The sequence below is a fragment of the Cibotium barometz genome, chromosome 23 (assembly GCF_041138505.1).
Source record: "Cibotium barometz isolate CiBa-2024 chromosome 23, ASM4113850v1, whole genome shotgun sequence".
Classification (NCBI taxonomy): Eukaryota; Viridiplantae; Streptophyta; class Polypodiopsida; order Cyatheales; family Cibotiaceae; genus Cibotium; species Cibotium barometz.
In genome coordinates this window covers 55,489,488-55,505,945 of record NC_141068.1, presented here as the reverse complement: position 1 = coordinate 55,505,945, position 16,458 = coordinate 55,489,488, and positions in this window count along the sequence as shown.

Below are 16,458 nucleotides of genomic sequence, written 5' to 3'. Positions count from 1 at the left end.
GATGACCACTTGTCTAGTTTGTGGATTATAACATTTGTATACCTTTCGATCCTGTGCATATCCAACAAATACACATTTCTCTGCTTTAGGATCCAACTTCCTTCTTCTTTCATCAGGCACATGTACATAAGCTATGCATCCACCAAAAACTTTAAGATGTCCAATGTCTGGCCTGTAACCTATGAGCCGCATCTCTGGCGTGCTTCCATGAATGGCTGCTGTAGGTGTTTTGTTCAATATATACACTGCAGTAGCACATGCTTCTGCCCAATAGTAATCTGGCATGCTCTTTTCATTAAGCATTGCCCTTGCCACTTCACATATGACTCTATTCTTTCTCTCAGCCACACCATTCTGCTGAGGCGTATACCTGCAAGTCAATTGTCTTCTTATTCCATGCTTCCTCAAGAAATGCTCAAAAGCCTTTGAGGTGTATTCACCACCTCCATCTGTCCTCAGACATTTAATCCAACAGCCATACTGCTTTTCTGCAAAAGCTTTGAAATCCATGAATTTTTCCAACACTTCACTCTTCTCTTTCAGAAAGTATATCCATGTCATCCTGTAAAATCATCTATGAATGTAACATAGTATAAACTGCCTTTGATAGATGGGTTTTGTGCAGCAGGACCCCATACATCACTGTGTACTATCTCAAGTGGTCTGTTACTCATATTTCCTTCTCTAGGAAACCTCAACCTTGCCTGCTTCCCAAACTGACAGGCTTCACAAACATGCATATGTCCATCATATTTGAACCTAGGCAATCCATTGACAATGCCTCTTGTTTGCATGTTCTTTAATCTTTGTATATTGACATGGCCAATCCTCTTGTGCCACATATCAATGTCCTGTACCACATTCCTGCTCTTTGAGAACATGGCTGATTTTAGCTCAGGAATTCCAGCATCCAGCTTAAACAATCTTCCTTCTTTCTTGCCTTTAGCAATCACTCTACATCCATGTTTAAAATCTTCAACGAAGCATCCATGCTCGTTGAAACGAACCTGTAATCCCTGTTCCACCATTTGACCAACTGAGGCCAAGCTTTTAGTGATCGAAGGCACATACAGCACATCTGACATAGACTTTGTCTGACCATTGTGCATGACCAATGGTACACTTCCAACATGTGTAATGACATGCTGGGTATCATCACCTGTTTCCACATAGCCTTTTACTTCCATAGGCTTCATATGCTCAAACCATTCACCATGACATGTCATATGGTTTGATGCTCTTGAGTCCATATACCATGTATCATCATTCTCAGCATTTGTTGTCATAGAACCCACAACATGCTTCATGGCAAACAAATGATTTGCAGTTCCATCATTGCTACTTGATGCATAGTTACCACCATGTTGTGCATAGTTTCCACCATAATGACCACCACGTTGTGCTCTTTCCCCTCTCAAATCATTTTGTTTGCGGAAACAATCTCTCGCCATATGACCATATTTGCCACAATAATGGCATTCCACATCTTGCATAGAATTTTGTTGGCCTTGACAACGTCCTCGACCACGGGGGGTACCTCTGCCTCGCTGAGGTGCATATCCACGATGCAAATCTCCCCCTGCCTCTAAAGCCTCTCTGCGAGTAGAAAGCCTGATTTCTGCCATCATCATGGCTATTAGATGCATCCAGAAATGAATCACTGAGCTTGATTTCCTCAACCAATAAGAGTGAAACCAACTCATCGAAGTCGGGTAGACCTGTACTCCTCACTGAGATAGATGTATCAAAGGATTTGTATTCCTTGCCAAGACCACGCAAGGTAATATCCACCAAATCATCATCAGGCATGGGGGCATTTATTGTGGCCAAAGCATCTGCAAACTTCTTGATTTCTTGCACATAATCATGTATGCTCCTTTTATTCCTTTTCACATTGTGTATCTGCTGTCGCAATTGAGACTTGCGAGCACTCGTATCTGTATCAAACATCTTGACCAAAGTATCCCATGCATCTTTGGGATTCTCAGCATCCTGAATGTGTATGAGCATAGCATCAGAAATGCATATAGACAAATAATGCAGCACTTTGAATGCTCTCTCTGACCATTGCTTATGAGCAATAAGCTGCTGCTGTATAGGTTGCCGAGGTAGCTCAGGCTCAGGCTCAGCACCTGTAATGAGATTCCAAAATCCTTTCCCTTTCAAGAAACTCTTTATCCTGTACTTCCATGCCTGGAAGTTCTTCCTATCCAGCTTTTCACCAACAATCTGAACTGGATTGTCCGACATGTTGCTCAATGCATACACCTTCCGCACACTTCAAATCTGTAAATGAGCCTTCCTCAGCTCAACCACACTCCAATGAATGTTCCAGATACTCCAAGATAGCCAACAAACTCCAAATTTGATGTAGAAAATCAACCTGTAATCATCCAAGATGAACTGACTCACTCAGTGCGGGAAACCCTGAATTGACATGCCTTCCAAGGCTCCAAATCACAATGTAATGTTGCAATCAAGTATAGTCAACTTGCATTGAAACCTAATCAACCTCAATGTTGAGTATCAACACCATCTGACATGTGTACATATCAATTTTTGAAAACCCCTTTTTCTGTTTTTGGAAAAACCAGAAAAAACAAAAAAACCAGTAATGATTTGGCTCTAATTTCTTCAATATTTCACCAAATTGAGCAACCAGAGATTCATTGGCTTAGCAATAGTGTCCATCAACTCCATGTAAGAGGAATTTGTCCAATTGTAAAACACCAAAGATTAATTGCTCAATTAAAATGCTCTGTTTCTCTGCAACCAGTGGACAGCCTGTTTTAATCAACTCATTCCCAGCTCAATTAAGCATCATTGACCAAACAAATCACATATCCCTCTTCTCCAAGTGTAAAGCATCCAATTGCTAAGGAAGTTGTGGAAGATATCAAGCACCAAGTGAGAAATCAATCTCCTCGTAGTCAAAATGACCAAAAACTGCTCTGTTTTCTCCTGTCTGGCTGCGCCGCCTGCAAATGAGGGCTTTGGGAGTGATTAACTTGCTATTTGATGATGTATTTGAGTGCCCAACACACCTAGGCATATGTGTAATCCACCAATAGTTCAATTTTTGCCAAAATCTCACTCCAAATGCATCAATTTTGGGCTTCCTCTTCTCTGTTTTGTGAGAGCTCAAAAAACCAGTAATTTCACTCAATCAAATGCATGTAAATTGCTCCAAAAATTATTCAAGGCTTGCACATGGGTTGCTAATACATCCCTCTTTGTCAAATACGTATGTCTTTTGCCAGAATCACACGTATTTCCACCATACATCAATGTTCCCAAGCTTTAATGGAAAGCTTCAAAAACCAGAATTTTTCTTTGCTTTGATTTGCTCTATTTTGCTTTGCTTTTGCCTGTTTCACCTGCAATCCGCTCAAGGATGTTTAGAGGACCTTACCCGGTAGGCCAAGCTTTCAGATCTGATAGTATTTGGTGTGCTCCAAGCTTCACAGCTCTAATGGCCAGCTTCACATCTTCTTTTCACAGCTTCTTCTTCCCTCTTCACTCACTCACTCATAAACCCTAATAAACAGCACAAGGCTCTGATACCATGTTGAAAGAACGGTAGAGGGGGAGAAGACACACACACAGGAGCAAACCCTAATGTATATTGCAAACCCTAACCATAGAGGGAATCCATGTCCACTCTCACACAAAGCATAATGCACTAATCCATAATCCACACAACACACAATGAGTTGTGTCCACACTCTACTAACCCTAGCTAATGTCCACACACTATGACCAGCTGGACACGCGGTCATTTATGTCTCACACATGTTCCTACCTAATCTGCCAGCACATAGCATAGCTGGCTCACACTGACATCGAGCTTGAATCTCAACAGCCATGCCATAAATGCTTGGCCAAGAGGGCGAAATGATCTTTGAAGAGCACTCATCTAGTGGAGCCGGCCCCTTCATACATGCACCCCACCATGGATAGACACCCCGAGCACATTCACATATCCTCTTCTCTATCCACCACACATCTATTCCCACCCCCACACTTGCAACACCTCCCCTTATGCCACAACTTGACATTCCAAGCTAGCACAAGCTCTAGGAAGGGGAGTGTCACAACACTTGCACCCACAAACATCACATACAAAACCTATGTGGGTGAAAATTTTCAAACTTCTATCCAAATTCCACGGAGTTGGAGACCCCGTATTCCACATCGAGGTCTTTAACCAAATCTGTCTCGGGCATTTGAAATTTTCGACGATGCAACCAAAGTCCATCTCCTTGGACTTAGCCTTGAAGGCAACGTCATGTGAAATGGTTCCAATCATTGAACCCTTGGCAGCACAAAAGCGCTTTCAAAGCGGTGAGAGACGCCTTCATTCTCGGATTTGTACCCTACGGGCCCAAATAGAGCCCCATCATCCAACTATTCCAATTGGAACAACAACCTGAGGAAGCATTATGCGACTACATCGCTCACATCAAGTACCTTGATTTGTGTTGTGAAGAGAGAAAAAAATTAAGAGATAAGCAATTAATGGATCGTTTCCTCTTGGGCTTACACAATCCAAGGATTCATGACCACCTGTTGGTCAAGGACCCCTCCACCTTTGATCAGGCCTACAAATGGGTGATCTTTCTTAATGACAACATGTGAGAAAGCTATTCCACACAATTGGCCACTGCACCAATAACAACCCAAAGCTCATTTGTAGCGTTACCTTTCTCTCCTCCTGGGCCCCAAGCCTTGCTGATGGCATCGCCCCAAACCATCTACTCACATAATGCACCCCCACGCCCCTCTCTAGTACCAATCTTTCCATCCCAACCGTTGCCTCTCCAAGCACACCCTTTTGCTCATGGAAAGATTCCAACCAGATCCATTGCTAAACATGTGGAGCCCATGCACTCTGCCATCCCCAAGGCACCCCTAACACCTCATCTCCCTCTGTCGGTGCCTCACATGGACCCAAAACCACTTGTGCACACTATAAGTGCACCCACCAAGGAAACCACTTCTTTTGTATTTCCTCTGCCATGGACCCCATAAAGTGGCGAAATGCCCTCAAAAGAAATGTCTGCCAATGCAACCACAATGTCATGGCTATGGAATTGACCATTACTATAAGGATTTCCCTTTGCAAGTTTCTCATTCCACAATCGAAGACATGCCATCCCTCAACGTGTTGAGTGTTCAACATGGGAAGATATCCACTACATTGAATGCCATCACATAGTTGCAGGCCAAGCTAAATAAGGCCACATCCCAAAAGAAACAATGCTCTAAGCACATTGGCCATGGTGACAATCGGGCTAGCATCCACACGGGCTCAACAAAGACCACATCATCCTCCTCTAGGGGCAAGATTGTGCCGAACTACCACTCCCCCATGCATCCCACCAAAAACCCACCAAACGTGAAAAACGACTGGCCACATATCCCAATGCCGTCCTTGAGAAACAAAGTCTTCAGGAGGCCCAAGCACTAGTAGAGAAATACCAAGCTCAACTTGAACTGCCACCTGTTTTCATAACCTTTGACCCCGTACATGAGTGCGCACCGTCCCCCATTGAACCTGAACTTCCGCACCAAGTAAGGCAAAAGCCCCCACAACCACTCCAGGCTAAGGAAGATCCATTTGCCAACATGGTGTTGACAAATGATAATTTTTCCCCTCATGCACCTCCTCATATCCTCCAATGCCTATTCCACAAATGGCCAAGCTTAAATCCCACGTTCACATGAAACAACTCGAGCGAACACTAAGAGAGAGTTTGGCAGAGACTCACGAGGTCCGCACACCAAATTTGTTGAGCTATTTTATCCTCCTACTGCAACCATTTCTCGACCTCCACACCTATCAAATAAAGACCAAATTCAAATTCCATATACTATTGCTGGTCCACCCTATAATCAAGGCCCCACCCCTCAAGAAGCCCCTACTCATCAACGTGACCTAGCCGGCCTCTCTGCCTTCCTTTCCTCCCAAATCCACATGCCCATAGGAACTTTGTTAAAAGGTAGTCCAAATTTATGGAATGACCTTTGGGATTAGATGGAACACAAACTACAGGCTTATGTGGAGGAGGAAGCTCCAGATTCCTTCGATGAATATGAGCCCCATCATCCAGACTTACTCCATCACCACCACCCACAACCCAAAGGTGCACCAACAATTCACGTCAATGCACTGGGACAATACTTTGAAGGTGATAACACAAACGCAGCATTGACCATTTCCTATAGTGGACATGTGGTCAAAGGCATCCTGGATGGAGGTGCTGGTGTAAGCATCCTCACACAAACATGTTGGGAAATTTGGGGCCAACCATGCCTTGATCCCACCAAAATGGTGATCAAGCTTGCGAACGGGAACTCTGCAAAACCCCTGGGCCTAGTGCATGACCTCAAGGTCAAAGCCTGGTGACATGACATTCCACCTCACATTTGTGGTCATTGGCTTTTGTGATGCCGCCTATGATGCCATCTTAGGTTGACCCTTCATGAGACAAACCCAACTAATCCATGACTAGGACCTACATCATGTCTACCTCCGCAAACAGTCTTAAATCCCTAAGGTTAATTTATATACCTAGCACTCATATCCCATGGCCAAATCTCCCTTTGTTGCTGAAGATTATGTGACCACTGCCAAGAGTAATGATCTCCCGGTTTGCAATGCTTTTCATGAAGCCCTTGATGATGCGTGGGTGCCATGCATGGTTGCTTTTGTCAATAGTGACAAAGTCGACCACGATTGGCTTAAAATACTTGCTACACTTGACACCCTCCCAGGTCGCAAACTCGACACACAATTCATATTCCCAAATGGCCATACCCTTCATGAATCCTACAAAGCCATTGCCTCGCTTAACACCCTGAGTGTAAGTGTAGCTCCACAACTTGAACAACCACCCTTCAGGTCTGCATAGATTTCCCCTTTGGTAGAAACATGCAAAGACAACATGCCTTGCTGTCTCCACTAGCCATAATCTTTTTCCATGGGAAACATGGGTCTCTCTAGGAAAACCCTCTCTTAAAACTTCCCATGCCAAAGTTCAATTGCCTAGTGGACAACGCATATAAAGCCTTGGGTTCTTTACACAAACTGTACATATTGTCTCTAACCCATTGGCTTGTAAGTTGTATGTGGTTCCCACTAGTGAAACAAAAGAAGCAGTCATTCTTGGAGGAAGATGGGTCTAGAATGTTACAAGTATAATCAACTCCGCTGACAACACAACTACCCTCAAGCTTCCTCAAGGCATGGTAACAACAATGATCCTCTGGGATAGGAGTGCATCGACTCTAATCCTCTGGGACAGGAGTGCATCGACTCTAATCCTCTGCCTCCACCAACTGCTTCCACAAAGGGTGCTAGAGCCTCATGAACATTACCATCGACATACTTCTCAGAGTGCAAGGAGTCTCCATGCGTGTTTCCTACTTGTACCTCCGGAATTCCCCCCTCGCCACTTGCTTACTAACCCTGTTGTTTTACTATCACCTCTTTAATCATACCACCTACCACTGGGATACGGGTCATTAAGTATGATCTTCATAAGAGAGCCTGCATCATCCATTGGATTAGAGAAATGGCCTTGATGTGATAATAACAACAACAAGTGCAAGAGGACGGTGGTGTGACGAGTGGCTACGATGGAGCTCTTAAGCCATGTTCGAGCTTGGCAAATAAGAAACTTCCCACTACACAGTTAGGGTAGGGTTTCCTTAACAAATTTGTAGGTGTTGTGCATGGGGGAGGGCAAAATGTGTGCCCGCGTTCCTAATCACCTAGAGACTCTTTTTTTTAACATGTGTCAGCACAACCGCGTTCCTAATCACCTAGAGACTCTTTTTTTTAACATGTGTTTATTGGTCAACACCCCTAAAGAGAGTTTTGTGCTGAGTGGCCCGTGTGGCTAGAGTTGTGAGCTTATCTTTGAGTTTATCTTTGAGTGGCTAGATAAGCTCAACCATCTGGCAAGGCCCCTTGTTTTGGTGACGACGTTGAGGGACAAGGTGGAACTTCATGAAGGAGGCCACATTGGGGAAAAGGGGTGGGCAGATTGAGTTTTTGAGTGCCCATGGGTTGGGTGTGGGCAAGACTGTAGGATTTTATTGAGGAGAATGGGACTTGCCTACCCATTTGTCACCAAACCATATTTGTCATTTAAACAAGTACTGGCATGGTGGGTATGGTTTAGGCAAACTACTGAGGGGTATGCCTTGGGAGCCAAATGATGGAATTGCCATCACGGAAGCCTTGGGCTTCTAAGAGACGTTTGGGCACCCAATGCTACACTAAGTGATAAAGGTCCATGGTTATCAAGGCTTTTGGCTTTTTTGTCGACGAGGCTTTGAGCTATGAGGTGGTTGTCGACGTGGAGGAGAGGCTTTTGATTGTGGCTTTGGGAGCCACAAGTGTATGTTACCTTCATGGAAACCTTGAGCATTGAGCACATTGGTAGACACCCAGCACTATTGGCTTTGTTGTACTTGGGGTTTCCAAACCCGTGGTTGTGGGACCTTTTGTACGGCTTCCTGGAGAGTTGGTGTGGGGGATAAGCACATGCAGCATCCTTGGGTAAGCAAAGGCAAGTGTTGCCTTTATAGTAGCCTTGTGCTCGTAAAACAAGCAGTCGGGAACTAGCCAACATTGAAGCTTTGGCTTAGGGTTGGTTTTTGTTAGCTTAGTTATCTTTCTGCCCTTGGGTTTTAGAGATGGTCGTCTAGGGATCCATAGTTCTATGTAGCCATCGTAGAATCCTTGAGCGGCAAGAAGATTCTTGGACATCCACCATTGATTGTCATGATAAAGATATGAGGTCGGGGTGCTTGCCGTGTGTGGGTGGTCAAGGTTGTAGAGTTGAGGGGCAATGTCAACGACAAGGCTTGATTGTCATTGGTGGATGGCATCTACAGTGGCCGATCGACTGGCTTTGGTGAGGCAAGGGGTGTGGGCACAGGGGAGGCTGCCGATGATGATGAGGATAGGGCGTGTAAGGGAAGGGCAATCAGGGGTGAGGGTGTGTGTATGATTTCCTCTTAGGGACACAAGAGGACTGTGGCCTTTTGGCCATTGATTTCCATGGTAGCCATTTCTTTGCACCAATTGATTTGGCAATGAGTGGCATCAATCCACTCTTTTCCAATAATAATCCAACCTTGGAGTGCTCCTGCACCTATAACATGAAATCTGCACTCCAACTGGTTATTTCCAATAGAAATTTTAGGAATGAAATACCCAACACTCATTAAACACATTTCATGTGAAATTTGAATATAATTGATTTCTTTTGTTAGTGTGGGTTTTCTAAGAGCTTTCCACGCCTCCAAGAATATGAGATTGGTGGACCATACGATATATGTGAGCTTACCACTATTGTAGACCATTTTTGGTCAAGAGTCTAATCCATATTCTTGGTGGGTTGAGTTCTGATGGTAGTTCAAGTGTACTGGAAGACTTACCAGTTATTGTGGGGGGTGTGAGAATACCCTTTGTGGAAGCAGTTGGCGGGGGTAGAGGATCAGATTCCCTCCCCGTCCCAGAGGATCATTGTTACCTTTCCTTGGGGAAGCCTCAAGATGGTTGTGTTGTTAGCGAAATTGATTGTACTTGTAACGTTCTGAACCCAGCTTTCTCCAAGGACGAATGCTTATTTTATATCACCTATGGGAACCAAATAGAACTTATAGGCCAATGGGGTAGCGATAGTATGCATAGTTTGAGTGAAGAACCCAAGGCTTTGTATACAGTTTCCACTAGGCAATTGAACTTTGGCATGGATAGTTTTAAGAGATGGTTTGCTAGAGAGACCCATGTTTCCCATGGCAAAAGATTGCGGCTAGGTGTGGGAGACAACAAGGCCCATTTTTGTTGCATATTTTTGCCAGAGGGAAATCTATCCAAACCCTAAGGGTGGTTATTTCAAGTTAGAGAGCTACACTTACACTAAGGGTGTGAAGCGAGGCAATAGCTTTGTAGGGTTCATGGAGGGTCTTGCCGTTTGGGAGCATAAATTGTGTGTCGAGTTTGCGATCAAGGATGGTGTCAAGTGTAGTTGGGATTTTCACCCAATCATGGTCGACTTCTTCATTATTGATAGAAGCAACTATGCATGGCTCCCATGCATCATCAAGGGCTTGATTACAAGCATTGCAAACCAAGAGATCATTGCTCCTAGCAATGGTCATAGAGTCTTCGGTAAAGGGAGCTTTGGCCATGGGATGTGAGTGTGCCAGGTATATAAATTGACCTTAAGTGTTTGAGAACCTTTGCGGAGGTAGACATGATGCGTGCCCTAGTCATGGATCAGTTGTGTTTCGCGCATGAAGGGTCTACCCAAGATGTTGTCATAGGCAGCATTACAAAAGTCCATGACCACAAATGTGAGGTGAAATGTCATGTCACCCACAGACTTTTACCTCGAGGTTATGCACTACTCCCATGGGTTTTATAGATTCCCATCCGTAAGCTTAATAACCAATGTGGTGGGAACAAGGCCCCAGTTTTCCCAGCATGTTTGTGTGAGGATGCTTACTCCAACACCTCCATCTAGGATGCCTTTGACCACATGTCCATTATAGGAATGGACAAAGCAACGTTGGTGTCATTGCCTTCAAAGTAGTGGCCCAGCGCTTTTATGTGAATTGTGGTGTCATCACCTTCAAAATAGTGGCCCAGCGCATTTATGCAAATTATGGGTGCGCCTTTGGGTTCTAGGTTATGGTGATGAAGTAAGTCTGGATGATGGGGCTCAGATTTGTCTGAGGAATCTAAGATAGCACCCTCCTCCATAAAAGCCTGTAGTTTTGCATTGTTCCATCCAATCTTGAAGGTCATTTCATAAATTTTGACTACCTCCTTAACAAGGTTCCAATGGGTATTTGGATTTTGGAGGAAAGGAAAGCAAAGAGGCTGGCCAGGTCGCATTGATGAATAGGAGCTTTTTGAGGGGCGGGGCCTTGATCATAGGGTGGACCAGCAATAGTATATGGAAGTTCAATTGGTCCTTATGTGACACGGGTGGAGGTCGAGATTTGGTGGCCGTAGGAGGATAAAACACCTCATCAAATTTGGTGTACGGACCACATGAGTCATTGTCGGGGGCTCTGTGTCACTGTTCTCATCAAGTTGTTCGATGTGAACGTGGGATTTGGGCTTGGCCATTTGTGGAATAGGCATTGGAGGAGGAGGAGGAGGTGCATAAGAGGGAAAATCATCGTTTGTCAACATCATGTTGGCGAATGGATTATCCTCGGCCATGAGCATTTGCGAGGTCTCCCGACTTACTTGGTGCAGAAGCTCGGGTTGAATGGGAGACAACGTGTACTCAAGCACTGGGTCAAAGGGTACAAAAATGGGTGGCAATTCCAGTTGAGCCTGGTAGTGGTTTACTAGTGCTTGGGCTTCTTAAAGACATTTCTTCTCAGGGATGCAATTGGGATATGTGGCCATCCATTGTGGTGAGTTTTTGGTGGGCTGCATGATGGGGGAGTGGCAGCTCGGCATGATCATTGCTCCTAGAGGAGGATGATATGGTTTTTGTTAAGCCAGTGCGGATACTAACCCGATCTTCTCCATGGCCGACATGCTTAGAGTGTTGTTTCTTTTGGGATGTGTCCTTCTTTAGCTTGGCCTGATCAAAGGTGGACGGGTCCTTGAGCAACATGCGGTCATGTACATGTAGTCTTGGATTGAGCAACAAGAGGAATAGATCCATTAAGTGCTTGTCACTCAATTTTTCCCTCTCTTCACAATGCAAATCAAGGTACTTAATGTGTGCAATGTATTCACATAATATTTCCTCGGGTTTTTGTTCCAATTGGAATAGTTGGATAATAGGGCTCCATTTGGTCCCATAGTGTGCAAAGCTAAGAATGAAGGCCTTTCTCACTGCTTTTAAAGCACCTTTATGTCAAGGGTCCAAGGATTGGAACCATTGCATGGCCTTGCCTTCAAGGCTGAGTCCAAGGAGATGGACTTTGGTTGCATCGTCAAAAATTTCAAATGCTCAACAGATTTGGTTAAAGACCTCAATATGGTATACGGGGTCTCCAACTCCAGTGGAATTTTGGCAGAAGTTTGAAAATTTTCTCCCACATAGGTTTTGTAGGTGAGATTTGTGGGTGTAAGTGTTGTGACACTCCCCTTCCTAGAGCTTGTGCTAGGCTCGGAATGTCAAGTTGTGGTGCAAGGGGAGATGTTGCAAGGGTGGGGGGTGGGACAAAGAAGAAGGTCCGTGAGTATGTGCAGGGCATCTATCCATGCCGAGGTGCATGTATGGAGGGGCCCCTCTAGATGAGGGCTCATTAAAAATTGTTTTGCCCTCACGACCAAACATGTGTGGCAGGGCGACCACATGTGAATGTGCAATTGAGGCTAGGGTTTTGCCGAATGGAATGAAGGAATTAGGGGCATGCAACCATGACCTAAAGGTGTCCATGGTGTGCGGGGAAGCCTAGAAAAGCTTCAATGGTGCGTGCGGTGGGGCCCCAAAATGATAGTTTTTGCTCACTTTTTCCTTACGCAAGCATGAATGTACCCTTAAGATTAAAAGTGGTCTTTTGAGGCGTTTTATACGTGTAAAAATGACCCTAGTGAGTAGAGGAGGTGGACCAAAAGCACCTCTAAAGATTTAAAAATTTTAAAAATTTATAAAAACTTTTATTTTTTTCGAGAATGGTACACTCGTATGCTTAGAATGGTACACTCGTGAATAAGGTTGATATGGGCGTACGCTTAGGATGGCACGCAACAAATTTTTTTAAAAGAATTGAGAATGGTACAACTTATGCTTAGGTTGGTAGTACGGCCATATGCTTAGGATAGTACACCCGTGGGGGTGACTAAGGTTGGTGTACGAGCGTACGCTTAGGATGGTAAATCAGTGGTTTTAAAAAATTTTACTTTTTTTATCCTCCCGTGAATGGTATAGTCGTATGCTTAGGTTGATGCAACCGTACACTTAAGATGGTACTCCCGTAGCTAAGGTTGGTACGGGCGTACGCTTAGGATTGTACACCTGTGGTGGGCAAAAAAATCGAGAATGGTATGACTGTACGCTTAGGTTGGCATGGCCGTACGCTTAAGATGATATGCCCATAGGGGTGGCTAAGGTTGATATGGGTGTACACTTAGGATGGTACACCCGTGGTTTTTTAAAAAAATTTAAAAAATCGTGAATGGTACAGCCATATGCTTAGGTTGGTACGGCCGTACGCTTAGGATGGTACGCTTGTGGTATTTTTTTCCCCTAAAAAAATTCTTATTTTGGGTTTCGTGTGCCCATACACTTAGAAGCATACACCCGTGGCCTTAGATGTGAATGGCCATGGCAAGTTAAAATTTGAATTTAAATTTCAAATTTGGAGGGAAGTGACTCGGAGACAACTAAGACCCCTTCATTAATGCTAGGTAGGTGGGAAAGGGATAAAGTTAGAGGATACCTCTAAATTAGTGGATTTCTACTAATTTGAGGCACTGTAACTTAACTAATGATTAATCTTCTTAATCCCACTATTAATCACTCCTTAACCCTCTTCTTTGAAACCCTCTAATTTACTCCTAATTGGTAAGGGGTTTAAGCATGGAGACTTGATAGGTGGATTAGCAATGTTTAGACTAATCCAAAGATGTGATTACTCCTAAATAATCTCACTAATTAGGTCTCTAATTAATCCACTCAAAAGAGAAAAAATTAGACAAAAGAAACCAAAATTAGTGCTAATTCTTGCTAATTAAGACCTAATTAGAGTAGACTAAACACAGATTTGGGTCAAGGCAAGTGTTTAGAACACTAATGCCACTCCAATTAGTCTAATTACAAGCAATTAGGATCAATTTTTTGGTTTTTTTCTCTTTAAGTTCACTAATCACACTAACCAGTAGATTAGTGATAAATTAATAAAAAATTAAGTGATAATTTATAGTTTTTTTATGGATTAATGTTCTATCTAACAATGCTAACCTACTTATGCAAAGGAATTAATCAAAAGAAACAAGATTAAGCTAAAAATTAAGAAAAATGATAGAGGTTTAAGCAAAAATCCTCTTGATTAGGCTCTCTAATCACCCAAACTAGCAGTAATCCTACTCTAAACACCAAGCTATACATGAATCACAACAAAAACCATGCAAAACATCAAAATACATCAAAAAATCAAAAAATCGCATGCCAAAGAGCTTACTTGGCACTAAGCTATGCAGGCTCTGTCGGATTCGAGTCCAAGATAGCATAGACAAGTAGCGGATTGGCGCTACCCGGAAATGATGCCAAAGATGTTAAGGAAACCCTACCCTAACGTGTCGTGGGAAGTTGCCTATCCGACGAGGTCAAGCTAGGCTCAAGAGCTCCATCGTAGCCGCTCGTCTCACCGCCATCCTCCGGCACTCGTTGTCACACCAAGGTGGTTGCTCTAATCCAATGGGTGATGCAAGCTCTCTCTCGCAAAGATCGTGTGGGAACTCCATGGAAGAGGATCGTGTTTATAGCCCTAATCACATGAGAGAGAGAGACACACACACAAAGAGAGAGAGAGAGAGAGAGAGAGAGAGAGAGAGAGAGAGAGAGAGAGAGATAGAGAGAGACAGAGAGTGAGACAGAGAGGAAGCAAGAGGGAACAAGTGATTAGCACTAATCACCCCCCCAAACCCTAACCATAAGCACACCACACATGCTAGATTAGAGTTGCAAGAGAGAGGGAGAGAGAGAACACTCCACATCTATTGTACAAATGGAAGAATGAGTTACAAACAAGAGAAATTGGCTTTTATAGTTCCAAGCCTTTTCCCACTAGGCCGCCCAGGAGAGTAAGTGACCCGAGTCACCCAAAACATAGTTACAAGGCTTTTCTCTATGGTTTGGAGGCCAACTAACCAGATCCTCTTGTCTTTCCTTCAAAGCTCAATATTTGGGAGCATCTTTAGGGCATTTCGCTCATCAAATGATGGGATTTACAATATACCGGCACCCATTACATAAGTGAGCGGACATAGTTGTCATAGGAATGTGTTAACCAACATGTGGTTAATAGATACCATAGTGATGTCTCCACCACTATGGTCATAAAATGTACACTTGTCACACCAACAAATCTAACCACTAGGCCTACCCTCGTAATGGGAAAGACTGATAGCAAGTTCTTTTAATGCCTCGCACAAATGTAGAATTTAAATTATTTGGAAATATCAACAGCCCAAGTTTATCTATGGTGTGAACATAATCTCATGACCCTTAAACTATAGAAATTATTAGGTCAACTTGCACTATAAGCTCATCTTGAGTGGATTCCCTTCATATAGGACATAAATATGTCATGTTTGGGATACTTGGAACATACAATCTACATGCAAACTAACTCCCTTAGATTAATTACAAGTTTTTTTCTCGAGGTTTTTTTATGATCGGCTTTAAGTGTGGGAAACAGATGCCACTAGACACAGCCATTATTCTTCACACATGCAAGCTCTTAATGTCTAACCACACACTGCCACTGTGTCATTATCCCGAGATGAACTTGCTATCTCAATAGCTTATGCATAAGCCTTATACATAGCCTAAAGCGCATAACTTGGCTTCTTATACTCTCATAAGCCTTATGCATAGCCTAAATCATAACTTGGCTTATACTCTCATTATGCAATAATATGATGGAGCTTTGAATGCTTACAGTCTCATATATATGCTCTTAGATGATGTGGCCATGGAGCACAGATTCCTCTATACCCCGAGGATAATCCCAAACTCAATCAAGTAAGTATATCTACACATAAGCATTGTGATATCATAAATATGCATTAGTCTCTTTTTGTTAAGCTTAAGGTGTAAGTATGTTAACTTTGTGTAGAGGTGGTCATCTTATGAAGGGTCATCTCAATGGACAACATATACCAGAGGATGACCCGGACTTGTAAAGTTTCTCCGTAGCACAGAATGCTTGGCACAGATGATGATTGAGTCATTTGGTATGGAGCATACACTTGCTTATCTCCCTCTTTCATGCTGGCCTATGTGCCCAACACTTCTTATCTTCCATAGAGCCCTCTCTATCTTAGCCTTCACTCCATTGCTCTCTCCAGACCCCTCTCAAATCCACTATGCCGACTCCTCCAATAGCCCAACACACACTTGCCCCCTCTAATCCTCCCACTGTCCACACCAAACATTGTTCACATCAGTACAATTGTCTCCTACTCTTGGCTTCACCTCTCTCATCGCCACTCAGGCAGTGGGGTGCAACTGGTTCACAAAGCCATCAGCATTCTGCAACAAGTGGTGTGGGGGGGGCTAGGCTATTTTGGATCAAGTGAGCAGCTACCTTCACCTAGACATGATAAGGAGGAGATCACGGATGGTGCAAGTTATTATTCTTTGGACGATGATGGTAGCCCTTTTATGGATGACATAGGGAGAAGGTTTTCCACCAAGGGGTGAATCAAACATACAAGTGGTGAATCAAACATACAAGGTT